The sequence below is a fragment of the Megalobrama amblycephala genome, linkage group LG1 (genome assembly GCF_018812025.1).
Source record: "Megalobrama amblycephala isolate DHTTF-2021 linkage group LG1, ASM1881202v1, whole genome shotgun sequence".
NCBI lineage: Eukaryota > Metazoa > Chordata > Actinopteri > Cypriniformes > Xenocyprididae > Megalobrama > Megalobrama amblycephala.
In genome coordinates, this window is record NC_063044.1 from 55,215,023 (window position 1) to 55,231,346 (window position 16,324).

Genomic DNA, 16,324 nt, shown 5'->3' on the forward strand with positions numbered 1-16,324 from the left:
ATAATAATAATAATCATAATAATAAAAGGTCTATGAAAAGGCCAAAGTCAATTGATTCATGCAGAATAGTAAAAATCTTCTTAAGTTAGTAATTATCTTGGTTATGGATGGATTGATTGATAATTGAACATCATCAGAAAAATAATACAATATGATAGTTTTGATGCATTTATTGTAAAGACATTAGGCAACTATTTTCATAGGCTATGTTATGTAATATATAGAAAATAATTAAATGCACAGTCAGAATTCTTCACTGTTCTCTTCAACATATAGCCTAGGCTTATTTGAAGGCAAAATATAAAATCTTGCAACCTGCAATAAATAAATAAAAAAAAAACCTTGAACAAACTTTAGGCTAGATTTAACATTGAGTCAAAATTCATAAAAATGCTGCGAACTGCATAAATGTTTATTTGGCATAATGTTTTCTATTTCACTAAACAACAAACACACACAATCATTCTATTATTGCACAACAACACTAAAACACTGTAAATAACCATTTTTGTCCCACAAACCATGCCCCAATACACATTTTTGACTGACTAAAGTACTGTCCCACATTAGGCAATCATACTGTCCCACTTTTTGAAACCACATTTCCTAAAGTGGGACACTAGGAAATTTGATAAAAATATATAATATATAGTTTACACATACAATGTTATAGCATTTTTTGATGGACATACATTTCATAAGCACATTAGGCCAAAAGATATCATGATTTTTTTGTTTAATATTAATTTATACTCCTTAATGTCAAGTTTGTCAAAACTCTATGTCATTGACCTTTGGGTGGCTTTCACACAAGGTCCTTCCTTTTTGATGATTGCTACAGTCTCATATATGACTGGACATTTGAGAGGCTATGTGATTTTGATCACATGGCACCACAGCTTCAGATAACCTATAGTTTCACTGACATTCAGGTATTTATGCGGGACCTACAAACACTAAACCTTAGGTGTCCCACATTAGGCAGTGTCCCACTTTAGGGCAATTCACCCTATTTGTGTCTACTTGTGTACATTTAGCCGTATAACCTCTGTATTACCCGTTTCGTATATTAAACACATTGTATTCATGCTTGTTTGTTCTTTGCTCATTCAACAAAACCAGGTCACTTTAACGTTTTTCGATCGCTTTATGCTTTGATGCTATAATAGGCCAAAGAATAACTCCGTTATAATATTCTATGAGAAGTTGTTTGCTGGACAAACATAGTTTCTCTAGATAATTATTAAACTAGAACTAATCGTATATGTAATTGATTATAATTCGTTGTAATTAATTCACAATATATGTTTAATTCCCCCTTGGGTCGGTATATGCATCATCATAAATCATATTCATATATCTAACCCATTAATTGATTAATAACGTCTCGGGTTACAGATGTAACCCCTGTTCCCTGAGTAAGGGAACGAGACGCTACGTCGAATGACGTGATGGGAACCCTCTGTGTTTTGTGTTCGTGAAGCACCTCTGTATCCAACCAATGAGAAAGACGTGACGTCAGAGGCGGGTGACGTCACGGATCAGGAAGCTATAAAGCATACCCGGAACAAAGCACGCTAGCTTCTGTAATATGTCTGAAGCAAGCGCTCCAGGTATGTAGGAGGTACGGCAATGTGACGTAGCGTCTCGTTCCCTTACTCAGGGAACAGGGGTTACATCTGTAACCCGAGACGTTCCCTTTCGTGGGAACTATCGACGCTACGTCGAATGACGTGATGGGAACGCTATCCCAACTACGCCGTGTCTCCGAGTGCCTGGCTGTTGTCTTGTAGAACTCTGGCACCCGGAGTAACATTTAGGTTGAGATTATAAAATCTAATGAAGGTGTGCTGGGATGACCATCCAGCCGCACCACATATGTCGTCCAGAGAGACTCCGGACAAAAGAGCTTTAGATGCAGCCATACCTCTCGTGGAATGAGCACGCACGACTAAGGGACATGGGAGTCCCACTGTTTCATACGCTAGTGAGATGGCCTCAACCACCCACTTGCTCATCCTCTGCTTGGATGCTGGGCCCCCTCTCTTAGGGGACCCATAACACACAAATAACTGATCCGTTTTTCTCCACAGGGCAGCTCTGTGGACGTAAGCATCCAGTGCCCTCACGGGGCAAAGCAGATTTTTCTTCTCCTGATCTGGATTTGTGAATGGAGGCGGGCAGAACGCCTCAAGTATGATGGGACCTGGGACCCTCGATGGTACCTTCGGAACATAGCCCGGTCTAGTGTGTAGAAAGGCCTTAATCATGCCCGGTGCAAATTCTAGACATGATGGAGCGACTGACAGCGCTTGTAGGTCGCCGATCCTCTTTAGTGAAGAAACGGCCAGTAGGAAGATGGTTTTCAATGTCAGGAATTTTTCTGACACTTCTTCTATTGGCTCAAAGGGAGCCTCGGCTAACCCCTGAAGCACAATAGTCAGATCCCAGGTCGGAGTTTTTGTGCGCACCGCAGGTCTCAACCTGAGTGCGCCACGGAGGAAGCGTATAACTAGGGGGTCTCGACCCACCGAAGAACCCCCTAGAGGATTATGATAAGCTGAAATGGCTGCAATATAAACCTTCAGAGTTGAGGGGGATAAGCCTTCTGAAAACTTTTCTTGAAGGAACTGTAGCACATAGCTGATAGGAGACTGGACAGGGTCCAAATTACGTTGTTCACACCATGTAGCGAACAATTTCCATTTATATGAATACAGCTTCCTCGTGGAGGGAGCTCTGGAGTGAAGTATGGTCTCCACAACCTCGGTTGGGAGACCAGATTCTATGAGCCTTGCCCCCTCAGAGGCCAGGCCCACAGTTTCCACATTTCCGGACGGGGATGGAGAATCGTACCGCCCGCTTGAGACAGGAGGTCCTGTCTGAGAGGAAGCTCTAGGGGAGAGCCGCTTAGTAGTGACATTATGTCTGAAAACCATATCCTGGTCGGCCAGTAAGGGGCCACCAATATTAGGTCGACCCTCTCCTGGCGGACCTTCTCCAGAACTCCCGGGAGCAATGAGACTGGGGGAAATGCGTACAGACGCAACCTCGGCCACGTCTGTAGCATAGCGTCCAGCCCTAGAGGTGCTGGGTGCTGTAGGGAATACCACAGAGGGCACTGAGCTGACTCCTCTGTGGCAAACAGATCGACTTGAGCTCGACCGAAAGTTTTCCATATCAACTCCACCACCTCGGTGTGGAGTTTCCATTCCCCTGGTCTCGCACCCTGCCTCGACAGGGAGTCTGCTCCCACATTCAACCGCCCGGGGATGTAAGCTGCTCTCAGCGAGAGGAGCTTTCCCCGGGACCAGAGGAGGATGCGACTGGCCAACTTTGATAACCGGCGAGACCGCAAACCCCCCTGATGGTTGATGTACGAGACCACCGCAGTGTTGTCCGTACGGACCAACACATGGTGATCTCTCAGGTCTGGGAGGAAGTGTTTCAATGCAAGAAACACCGCCATCATCTCCAGCTGATTTATGTGCCAGGAGAGCTGATGGTCCTCCCAAAGACCCTGAGCCGAGCGACCACTCATGATCGCCCCCCAGCCCGTGAGGGAAGCATCTGTCGTAAGCATTACACGACGACCAGAAGTCCCCAGCACGGGTCCCTGGGTTAGGAACCAAGGCTTCTTCCACATGACCAGAGCACGAAGGCATCGCCGCGTGACTTTGATTATGCGAAGAGGATTTCCCCTCGGGGAAAACCCTTTGGTCCTGAGCCACCACTGTAAGGGTCTCATGTGCAGGAGGCCAAAAGTAATGACGTTGGACGCAGCTGCCATCAGACCCAACAGTCTCTGAAACTGTTTTACAGTGAGTGACTGGCCTAATTTCACCCCTTTCACGGCCCCGAGAATGGAACTCACACGAGCAGGGGACAACTGCGCCTGCATCGTGGTGGAATCCCAGATTACACCTAAGTAGTTTGCAACCTGACTCGGGACCAGCACACTCTTTTTGGCGTTGAGCCTCAGCCCAAGCCTTTTCATGTGTGACAGGACAACATCTCGATGTTGAACTGCTAGTTGTTCTGTTTGAGCTAATATCAACCAATCGTCGATATAGTTCAGTACGCGGATGCCCTGGAGTCTCAGCGGAGCCAGTGCTGCATCCACGCACTTCGTGAACGTGCGGGGTGAGAGGGATAGGCCGAAGGGAAGAACCCTGTATTGGTAAGCTTCGCCCCCGAAAGCAAACCTGAGGAACTTCCTGTGAGAAGGATGGATGGATACATGGAAATATGCGTCTTTCAGATCTATCGCTACAAACCAGTCCTCGGACCTGATCTGAGGGATGATCTGTCTGAGTGTAAGCATTTTGAACTTCAGCTTCTTTACGGATCGATTTAGCACACGTAAATCTATGATCGGATGCAACCCTCCATCCTTCTTCGGAACAATGAAGTAGCGGCTGTAAAAGCCCGACATTTTGCTGGGAGGGGAAACCCTTTCTATAGCCCCTTTTTGCAAAAGCGTCGAAACCTCCTGTTCCATCACCAGAGACTGCTCTGGGGTTACCACTGTGGGAAGCACCCCTTTGAACTCGGGTGGTCGAGAACCAAACTGAATTCTGTATCCCTGTTCTATCATGAGCAGCACCCACTTCGAAATGTTCGGGAGACTTTTCCATTCTTCCAAATATTCTACTAAGGGAACCAGTCTCTCGAGACTGGTCTCTGGTGTTTTTTGAGCACTTGGCTCGTCTATCTGACACGGCGCACCGGCAGACAAACGAATTACGTGCTGACCAACCCTCCTCGGAGGATCGGCGGAGACCGCTGTGCCCTGACGCACACTGGGTGGCAGGGTTGACAGGACGGCCCCCTGAGGGCACCGGGGAGGACCCGATATCCGAATCCCCCAGAGGGGGCTGCCCTCGAGAGATCCTGCATCATGGATGTCAGGACCTCTTCTTTGAAGCCTTCCGAGAGATAATGACGGTCCTCAGATCCGTCCTACCTCCGGAAGGCTTCGCCTGTGCCGCCCGACCCGGTCCCCAAGATTTTTGTGGGGGAGCACGGGAGGCGACACTGGCCTTCTGTTGCGCCCTGTGCGCTGAGGAGCTGGCTGTCGGCCGAGGCTGCTCCCGCCCAGCAGCCTCGGGGGGATGAGAGCGGCGGGGAATAATTTTTGAGAAAGCCGCTGTTTGTTTCCGTGTCTCCTGAAACCTGTCGACAACGGTTGACATTGCGTCGCCGAACAGGCCAGCAGGAGACAGCGGCGCGTCCATGAGCATGTTCTTATCTCTTTCCTTAATATCAGAAAGGTTGAGCCAAAGATGCCTCTCCGTGGCCACCAGGGCTGCCATAGAGCGGCCGATGGACTTGGCCGTCTCCTTGGTGGCCCGGAGAGCTAAATCTGTCGCCTTTCTTAGCTCATGAATTGCCTCAAAGGACGCTTCCCCACTCTCATCAATTTCCCCCAGCAGATCGGCTTGATATGCCTGTAATATTGACATGGTATGAAGGCATGCAGCCGCCTGACCTGCTGCCGAATAAGCCTTGCCCACCAAGCTGGAAGTTGTCTTTAGGGGCTTGGTGGGAAACGTCGGGGTCTTGAGGGACGATGCTGACTCGGGCGAGAGATGGCTCGCAAGCGTCTCTTCGATCCGAGGCATCGCCCCATAGCCATGATGTTTTAGGCCAACAATATTACTATACAATGATGTCTGCGGACTGTATAGCCGATACTGAACCGGTCTCTTCCACGACCTCGACACCTCGGTGTGGAGGTCGGGAAAAAACGGCAGACCCCGACGCTGGGGTAGTGACCGTGCAGGGAGAAACCTCTCGTCTAGCTTGCTTTTTGGTTTACTATCAGGTCTCTCTGCGGGCCAGTCGATATTTAACTTTTCTACTGCCCTGGTCACCACCTCCAAAAGCTCCTCATATGCAGGGGATGAGGCTGGCGGTTCCTCATCGACGCTCTCCACATCAACCTCCTCAGAGGAAGATATGTTGAGCATCGGTGTCTCCCTTCGGGGGGAAGAAACCGCTACGCGTGCTTCCGCCACCAAAGGAGAGACACTGGGTCTAGCAGGTAAGGGAAGCGATAGGGCAGCGCCCGTCTCTTCCCCCTCTGCTAGATCCATCTGTGAACCCCACGAGTGCAGCCTTCGCTGTGCCTCAGCAGCAGCGGGACCAGACCCGCGGGGAACACTCGCCCCGGCGCCCTCCTCAAAGAGCGCCCGGCGCGATCGCAGCACTCTGAGGGTGAGCCGCTCGCAGTGTACACAGACGGCTCCCTCGAGAGCCGCCTGTGCATGCTCAACCCCCAGGCATCTAACGCACATCTCGTGTGTGTCTCCTTCCACAATGAAACGCGGGCAAGGAGGAGCACACTTCTTGAACTGTTGCTGCTTTTCCGCCATTTTTATATATATATATGTGTCTTATTTGTGCTTGGGAACTCTTGTCCTCGGACGAAGAGACCACAGTGTGTATGATAGACAATACAACAATAAATAAGACAGACAGATACAGATAGCGCTTGCTGAAGACAACAGAAGCTAGCGTGCTTTGTTCCGGGTATGCTTTATAGCTTCCTGATCCGTGACGTCACCCGCCTCTGACGTCACGTCTTTCTCATAGGTTGGATACAGAGGTGCTTCACGAACACAAAACACAGAGGGTTCCCATCACGTCATTCGACGTAGCGTCGATAGTTCCCACGAAAGGGAACTGTACAACCGCTACACCACTCTACTGTCGTTTGCCGATCTTCGTCTTCGCGCTATTCAATCGGACCTTCTACATAGCTGGCGGGTGAGTCTCCACTCCCTCGTTTATCTATCGTGGACAGTATTTTGGATGGTTGGTAACCCCCCGCCATTCAATCTGACTGAAAAGGTCCCCATACTGCGCTGATCGTGCTCAATTAGCGACGAGAATACTGCAGCTCTCTTGTGTTTTACTGCAAGAGAAGTGTGTTCTTCAGTCACCGGTGATGTTGTGTTGTTACTGCCTGTCAGTGATTTAACCATGACTATCATTGCTCGCAACTTAGAGTTTTAACTCTGGGCCTATTATTCAGCTGTGTCGCAAACATGATGCTCAACTATTCACTCTCTCAACTGTAGCCTGAAATCGCATCCCCGTCTCGACTCGACTACATACAGGCTCCGTAAGGAGCTGCTCGACATCCGCGTTATGTTCATCGTTCCTGTCGTCACTATTTCTCATCACGCTGCCTGTCATCCTCGTCTATTTCATCTGGTCTAACCGCTCGGATACTCGCTATTCTATGCCGTCAACCCACCGTGGAAGAAATCTTACGTCATTAATTACTGTATCCTGTGATCCATCTCTGACTGATTTACATACACGCAATGTGTGCGCGTTTCATCTCGCATTTGCCTTGTTTAACTGTCGTTCTCTCACGGATAAGGCCATAGACGTTGGAACAGGGGGGGCGGGGGGCGGGGGGGCGGCGGCCGCCCCCCTCCCAGCCCGACCCCCTCCACCCCCCCAACCCTTTTCTCCACCCCTCTAGGGGTCAGCCAGCTGTTTTTTTCGTTCAGTGGCTTGATATTACCGGTATGAATTTTCATGTTCCAAAATGTTGTGAAAATAAAACAGCTCGCCCTCGTTCATTTCAGGGGTTCTATTTAATTACCATTTGTGCATTTCGTTCATTGTGCCTTGACACCAGTTCAAAACTGAGTCCCAAAAGTCCGCGTAAGAAGCATAAAGCCTCGTTTACACTGCACGCGTGTGCGTTGCATTACGGCTCCGGCAAGGTTTTGTTCCGTCTTCTGAGCGGTGTCAACTCACACCAGAAGCATTTCAGAAGCGAAGCGGCTGGATTCCCGATACCACGAGATTTGCATGTCTGACGTTTTTTTCATTGATTTTTTTCGTGTTTTTAATGGCTAAATTGTTATATTTTGTCCGGTTTTATTGTATTTATTGCTATGCCATACTTTATTTTGCTGTAGCCATACAGATGAAGTTAATACACTTAAAATTCCAGTTATGGACAACAAAAACAAAGAAATTTCAAGTTTTTCAACTTCGAATCTCTTGTCGTCAGTTTCTGGCATCGTAGTGATGCGAAATATGACCAGGAGTTTACTCAGGGTGATTATTTTGACTTTATTTTGTATTTGAGCTGCGCGTCTTTGACGCGGCGTCCGTCAAAAATAGGCGAGGCGCCTATCTTTAGCGAAGTGGCGCGGCGAGCCGCTTCTGGGACGCTTCTCAAACGCACCGCGGCGCGGCTGGTGTAAACACGAGCATTGACTAGAGTATGGCGTTCGGACGAGCTCATTAATATGACGTTGCAACATGCACTCGTCTCACTGAACGTCTCACTGACGTCTTAATTTTTTGCTATTAAATCCATTCATTTTAAGACGCAGACGAGGCGTAGACGTCACGCAGACGTCACGTAAATCACGTGTGGCAGTGAAGTGTGGAGTCAGACGTTCACGCGTGATTCACGTGTAGCAGTGAAGTTATTTATTTATTTTTTCGCTAACACGTATCAGAACACGGTCCTCACACGGCTCAGTGCAGTGTGTGAGCCAATGCACAATTTACCTGCACTTCATTCACTGCTCTCAATGGACGTGACATCTCCGTCTGACTTGTAACGTGACGTCTGCGTCTGACTTTTTTTTTTTTTTTTTTGTCAGTTTTTAGTGCAACTTTTTTCCGTTTTGAAATGTTTTACATTTGGGGGTTATTGTGTTTTTATCTTTTTACATTTTTAATGTAGCCTACACGCTTGATGGCCAACCCATCGATCGCAATCAGCGGCTAGATCTGAGACTGTTGCTGTAAAATAATAATAAAATACATGGAAAAATGCATTATGCCTGACTAATGTTCAGTTTTTCAAGCAACTCTCTTCTTATGTTTTACATTTAAAATATAAATTAGGATTCTAATATTATTTTATCATGTTTTCCTTTCTTTTTTAAAAAGAAAATGTTAACTTTTATTCAGCAATAATGTTAAATTGATAAGATTTCTATATTTTGAATAATAATCTGCCAGTATTCATCAATCAATCCTGTAAAAATATCCGACGTTGACATTGAAGGATCATGCGTCAAAGAAGACTGGAGTAATGATGCTGAGAACTCAGCTTTGCATCTCAGAAATAAATATAAAGTATATTAAAATAGAAAACCATTATTTTAAATTGTAACAATATAATAATAACAATATTAACCAGACCCCACCCCTTCAATATATAAATAAGTAAAACCTTATATAAATGATTCACCAATTTTATTTGTTTGTTTATTTATTTATTTGTCCTGTCCTCGATCCTTATCATTGCGTGAAATGAATCATTAATGGATGCGTGAAATGAAAATAGAGCTAAACAACGACGCTGGCACTCGCTCACCAATAGATGGCGTCGTTGGCCCATGTTTAATTCATTTTTTCCGACAACAGAAATAAATGATTGGGTGCTTATACAAGTATGTAAATAAATAAATAGTTTCAGTAGCCACAAGAAGAAAAGAAAACAGATAAGTTAACAAAGAAGTCATGAATAGAAGTAAAAACTACTGGCAAGAATTCTAGCAGCTGCATTATGGACTAACTTTAACTTGTTTATTGAAGATGCAGGACAACCAGATATCGTTGAGAAAACCTAAGATAAGTTTTTTTTAAGCTTTATGATCAGTGGATTGTGTACCAAACAAGCAAAGATTAATTAAATAGGCTATATAAAGGTGTGCGATAGAGACAAAAATGATATCTCGATATTTTCTGGGATTTTTAGCCATAACCATAATCAGAATATATTTTAGCTGAGTCTGTCTTTCTCTCTCTCTTTCCCAAACACAGCTGATGTGCAGCCACTACAATATTTCAGTTTTGTTTTTTAATGGTAAGGTGGTCAATTTCTTTTCGTTTCTTTAGTTAATTTAGAAATATTTTGGGAAAATTCTATGTTTGTTAAAATCAAGGTTTTTTTTTTTTAAGGAACACCCGAGCTAAATAAATAAATAAATATAAAAAAAACATTTTGCGTCTCTGGCTTAAGAAGGAAGTCTTCACAAAAATGAACCGAGACTAAGCGAATAGTTGCCTCATAGATGATAAAAATATCTATAAAATGCTTTAAATTACTACTTTAAAACGAAATCATTAAAATCGAAAACAAACTCTTATAGCCTATGTAATCCGTAAAGAAGCATTTTTATCTAAAGGGCGTCCAGTTGAGGAGATGAGTCAAGATTGTCAAATTCATCTTTGTGACAATCAGAAAACACTAGTTTATTAACAAATAATTCAAATATCCCCTCACAATTTTTTTATTATTTATTTTTTTTATTCATTTTTTTCTTTTGGCCGCTGTGCGAAAATTGTTTTCATTCAGTACAAATATCACAGCGGCATTAGTGCCATTTTTTTTAAACTGACTGATCAATTGCATGAGACAGTGGTTCATATTAAATTGTTCTGATTTTTTTTAACATGCATTCAAATATTCATGTTTATTTCTTGCTGCAAATATTAGAGGAAAACGTCATTGATTCATCCTGGCGAATTGTCTCAAATTAAAGAGCGTAAAAACACTTTTATTCTAGGCCTATATATTTTATCATAAAATTGAAAGTAGGCACTTTGTAGTAACAAAGCTGCATGGGTGGCTTGCATGCGAAAAAAAATGAATGGACTTGAAAACGTTAAATATTATTTCCAATGAGGATAAGTGTAAACAATAATAGAGAATGAACAGGTATAATAAAGCTCAAATTAGTGTATGGAATGTGCTGGAAACCCTTGCAGCAAACGCAGACGTCACGTAGACGTCACGTCCAGGCAGTCGAACTGTAATGTGGCAGACGCAGACGTCACGTTCGGCGGCAGTCGCAGTTCGGCAGACGCAGACGTGACGTTCGGCAGACGCAGATGTGACGTTCAGTGAGACGAGTGGATGTTGCAATTTCATATTAAAGAGCTCGTCGGAACTCCATACTAGAGTGGCCGCGAATCAGCTCCGGTAGCCGCGTCGCGGCCGTAACGCGCCGCACACGCGTGCAGTGTAAACGAGGCTTAACACGTACAGACTCCATGTAGGCCAATGATTCGCTCTTTTGTTGTTCTGTTTTCTTTCAGGATCAAAAATATAACAAATGAAAGCGTTTATCTGTATTTCCGACTGATGAGAACTATGCATATACATTCATAAATCAGTCAATTTTGATATTTTATTCTAATGTGATCAGTGACTCAAGCACTGATGGACCAAAGAGCGCGCATTTCGACATTTGCAGTAAAAACTTGAAATATAAATTCTCAGAAAATGCATTTAATACCAATATATTGAAACGTCTGTTTATATGCTCCATTAATAAAGGAGTCCAGACATTGGAAAAATATCAGTCCACATGCGTTTTATATTTAATATGAGGGAAATAGACATGCATGCATGCGTGACACAAAAAAAAATCTTTAACTTTTAGGTAGCAAAATATTTTTTAGTAATTCTGTCAATTACACTAAGGTTATTACATTGTCTGCCATATATTTGCTTCTTATTTATTAAATACGGGCAATTGATTGATAAAACATTGATCAAAATTAAGATACAATTTATACAAAACGAATATCTTTTAAAAAGAGTTTTATATAAAACAAAACTTAATGAAGTCGTCAAAATCATGTTTTACCAAAAACAGCGCCGTTGCTAGGAGGGCGCCAGCGCCTCTGCCTTTCAGCGCCTATGCCTCGCGAGTGGATGATAGCCCTGAAGACGCCTAGCAATGATATACCTTTAGTGGTAGTATACCTTTAGTTAAGTTATACCTTAAGAGTCTTCGTAGCGCGCTAAGAGACAATGTTATCGGGAAACGCAGCCCATGATGCGTTTCATGCGTAATGGAGATTCCAAAGCGCTCTTCTTTGGTCAGAACCATGGAGAGCGATCACCGATAGGTCTGTCCTATGCACCGAAACTTTTAACAATGCAACAAAATATTTAAAGAGCATCAAGCTATTAAAATCTATATTATGCACAGATAATATAACAGTAGGCTATATTAGTCAATATTTTTTATTAGGTTAAGCAGTGATTGGATAACGGTTTTTTTTTAATTTATTTAACATTTTTAATTTAAGGCCCATCCAAAACTGGATTCCTGGCGCCGTGCCTGGGCCACACTGAGCTGTGCGTAACGCCCACAGACGTGAAGTGACACCCCCCATCCCCGCCACGCCCCAAAGAAGAATCCCGCCCCCCCTCTCACAATATAGTTCCAACGTCCCTGCCCTTACGCTCCTCTTAAATGTAAACTTGTATCTTCTACACATACATCTCCCTGATTTACTCCTGCACTTCACAAACTGAAAACTACTAGTCACCGCTTTGAACGCCTTCACAGGAAAACCGGTTTGAATGTGCATCTTATTGCCTACAAGGAACAAATACAGTTATACAAATCCGCTCTAAATACTGAACGCTCCAGCTACTACTCATTACTAATGCATCCTCTCGTCCTAAAACACTGTTTTCTGTGGTCAATAAACTCACCAACCCTCCTGCACCTGTCATGAGTAATGTGTTATAATATTGATCATTTATGTGTTATAATATTATGCAGAAAGGCGCTATATAAAATAAACTTTTCCTTGTTTCAGTTTAGAAGTAGATATTGGGTTTAATGTTACACACTCATATGACATTCTTCAAAAATATAATTCATTTCTGTAGAGATGGCCATTTTAATAAGGATCAAATTAATGAGTTCAGCTTTGAGAATGAAACCAGCCTGTTTGTTCCTCAGTATCTTCATGTTTCACTCTGAATGTTTCTTCATGTTTGTGGTGTTTGTTAAATAAACTCTGAAAAATAATTGTATGAACTGCCATGTAGCTTCTTTATTTCTAAAGCACTCTAATTTAACGTGCTTAGCTTCTCTAATACTCTTTTATTCTACCCCTGTAACGTTGGCTATCCTCCACTTGTATATTTGGTAATACTGCCATCTAATGTCTTCAGTCTACAGCAGGGGTCTTCAACTAAAATTGCTTGAGGTCCAGTAAATCAACTCTCCTCACCAACCGAGGTCCGGACAAATATGTACTGCACGTAAAAAACATAAATTGACGGCTTTCGCCAGACTAAAGAAATTAGTGTAAATATTTGTTTTTATTGAACAAAATATAATGTTATCATGTATATTGAATAATGTCTCTTCATATGTATAAGCATAAATAATCCTTCACAAATCGCTCTCATTTTAATGCTGTTCTGTTATTGTATGTCCTTTCAGTTGCTTTGGTACAAAATATCTAAATTTATCCAGTAACAATGTCTGACAAAAATATGAAGGGAACAGTGCAAAATGCATCTCTAAATCTGCACAACATGCATTAATTTCAACATTAACAACTTAAAAGGAAAACCTAGTCTCTTTTCTAACTGAGATTAACAATCACAATCAATGAACACAAACCTCTCTGGTTCAATTAAATCAGATCTCATATCACATTTTATCTTCATTCTCATGTATTGTCTGTACTTTACTAAATGTAATGTTGAACACTCAAGTCAAGTCAAGTTTAGATTTAGATAGAACAGTCAAGTTGTGACTGCACATGCTGTGCTAACATTTCAGCTCTTCTTGTGGCTGTTGCAGCAGAAAGGGGGGTTTAATTTTCTCTCTCAGTTCATGTCTTTCTTTTCCATCTACAAATGTTTCACAGGCAGCATCCATGCACTCCTTTACTATGTACCCATCTGTAAAGGGCTTGTTATGCTTTCCTAAAATCCACTGTAATTTCAATGAACACTCATATGCTCGTTGTTGGGCGGTGAGTGAGTGAGAGAGGACCCGTGTATGACCGCAACCACCCGTTTTAGAACTTCTTGGCAATATTTCTGCTCGTCTTCACATTGCTCTTTCAGTTCTGCATCTATTCCATGAGCCTGTGTCCGTGCCAACCATGTAAGCATGGCATTTCTATGAGGCTGACTTGATTCATGTTCCTCCGCACGCGCGCACGCATGTTTCCAATCACAAAAACCGGAGTGAGAAAAAGAACTCGCAGACTGCCCAAATAACCGACAAAAGAAGCAATACACGTTTCCAGTCGAAGGAGAATAAACAAGCCATTCTCTTTGCACAGTTTCGCCATTACGCATAGAGCGAGTAAACAAGGTTTTGCTTAAACACCTCTTCTGGTTTTTGTAAATTCGCTCTGATGCATGGAATGGTGCGTCTTTATTTTGACACAACAGGGATGCTTTTACGCCCTTACTAACCCAGTAAGAACGCAATTCCTCGGTGACAGCAAGGCCCCAACAAGCAACATCAGTGGATGTAATGTGTTCTTTAATAGGAGAAAACTGCTGGCCTGTATCAGTTGCATCATCATCGTCACCTGATTCAGAAGTGCTGGCAGAAGGAGGGGGTATAGTAGCGGCCTATATTCGGCCTATCTGTGGCCGAGGCCGCCGATGTCTCGCCAGATTCGCATAGCTCCGTGGCTGATGTTGTAGCTGAATCTGATAGGGAATTAGTCTCGTTGTCTTTACCTCTGTCGGCAGTGTCAGCTATGGGTTCTTCTGAATTTTTTTTTAAAGAAAGTCGTAAGCTTTGGCATTTTTCTCAGAGTTTCTTCATTTCTCTGTTTTTTTGTTGCTGCTCTTTTCTCTTTTTAGCGCCGCTGTCATATTTTACATTTTCGTTCGACATGGTGATGATGTCCTGTATTTACTGCGTGTCCGCTGTGAATCTTGATTTGTGTGTGGCAACGATGCTCTACGTAGGCATAATTACCTCGACTACCTTGATCTTGTTTTAAAATGCAAAATAAATTTTTCTCGGGGGCCCCCTAGTGTTCGGGGCCCTGGGCTGCAGCCCATATTCCCCATTAGGATAACGCGGCCCTGGACTACAATGGACCCTTCACTAAGCCACGCCCGAAAACCGCCACAGGCCAATCGTGGTTTAGCAACCGTTACTAGGTGCGGGAGGTCTGTCAAGCTTTCGAGCGAGGGAACATGCCGAAGCGTTGTGCTTATGGATTGTGTTAATCTGATACCCGAGTTTAGACGGGGTGGTGGAATTTTTTCCCCTTCTTGAAACCTAAAACCCAAGGGGAGAAGTGCCGGTGTAGGAGCCATTTCCTACGTAGGACGTGTTCATAGGAAGGCCGCATGAATGTCGGAGCAGCGCACATGGACGCCGGTATTTCTTCATTCACGGACTGCACAAGCGGTGGAATATTAAGGTATGAGTTGTGATCACATTGTTATGGAGCTCGAGCTATCATCAAACTGACTTGAAAACTTATATGGCCATTTAAAAAAAAAAAAAAAAAGGTGTGCGCACACAGTTAAAACAAAGAGACAAATGGGTGTTTTTGTTATGGTTTATATTATTCATGCTCGCAATGTTTGTTAAACTTGCATTTATGTGTATTTTGTGAACAAGCAGTGAGTGTTTAAGGCCTAAAATGGCAGATGAAGGTGAAACTCCTGGTTCTAAATTGAGTGATCCTGACGAGGATCAAACTCAATATGTATAGGATAATGGTAAAGTTGACCAAACTGTAAAAAGACGTGAGGTTAAACTTACTAAAAAAGGGTTGTTGCTTAAGCTTGATACGCTGCAAAAACAGAGAAAGTCAAGGTTTGAAAAGGCAGCACATCTAAAAAGAGTACTGACTGATCTTATGGTTAGTGCTGATTTTGAAAAGGAGGTTAAAAGCACCTTTGACAAGTTTAAAATCCAGTGCCAAGAGGCAAAAGAATCCCATGAGTCTTTGCTAGTTTTATTACCCAATGAAGAGCGAGAGAAACATGAAACATGGTTTAAGGCCAAATCACTGTGGGTTGAGGAGTTTTCTACTGTTGTCACTAAATGGCTGAAACAACAGCAAGAGGAAAATCAGCATGCTGATAGTGATATCACCCCTAATGATAGCGTTTCCAATATTGAAACTCGGGTTCACAGTCGCACATCAAGTCGACACAGTAGTTCTAGTTCAACTAAATCCAAGTCCTCTGTTCAACGAGTACGCATTCAGGTGGAGGCAGAAAGAGCCGCTTTTGTTGCTCGTGCAAATTCTTTAAAAGATAAACATGAACTTGAGGAGCAAGTGGAAAAGTTAAGGAAACGAAAGGAACAAATAGATCTTGATGCTGAAATAGCAGCTTCCACTGCCAAGTTATCTGTCCTCAAAACGTTTGAGCAACAAACCACTGAGAGTGTGATATCAGATGGTATGGAATCATATGTTAACAAAGGAGGAAAACCAAAATCAACAGCTCCATTTCTCAATTCTGATTCAAATAAACCACCAGAGGATACAGCAAGTAGCTATGAAGGCTTACCCTTGCCAC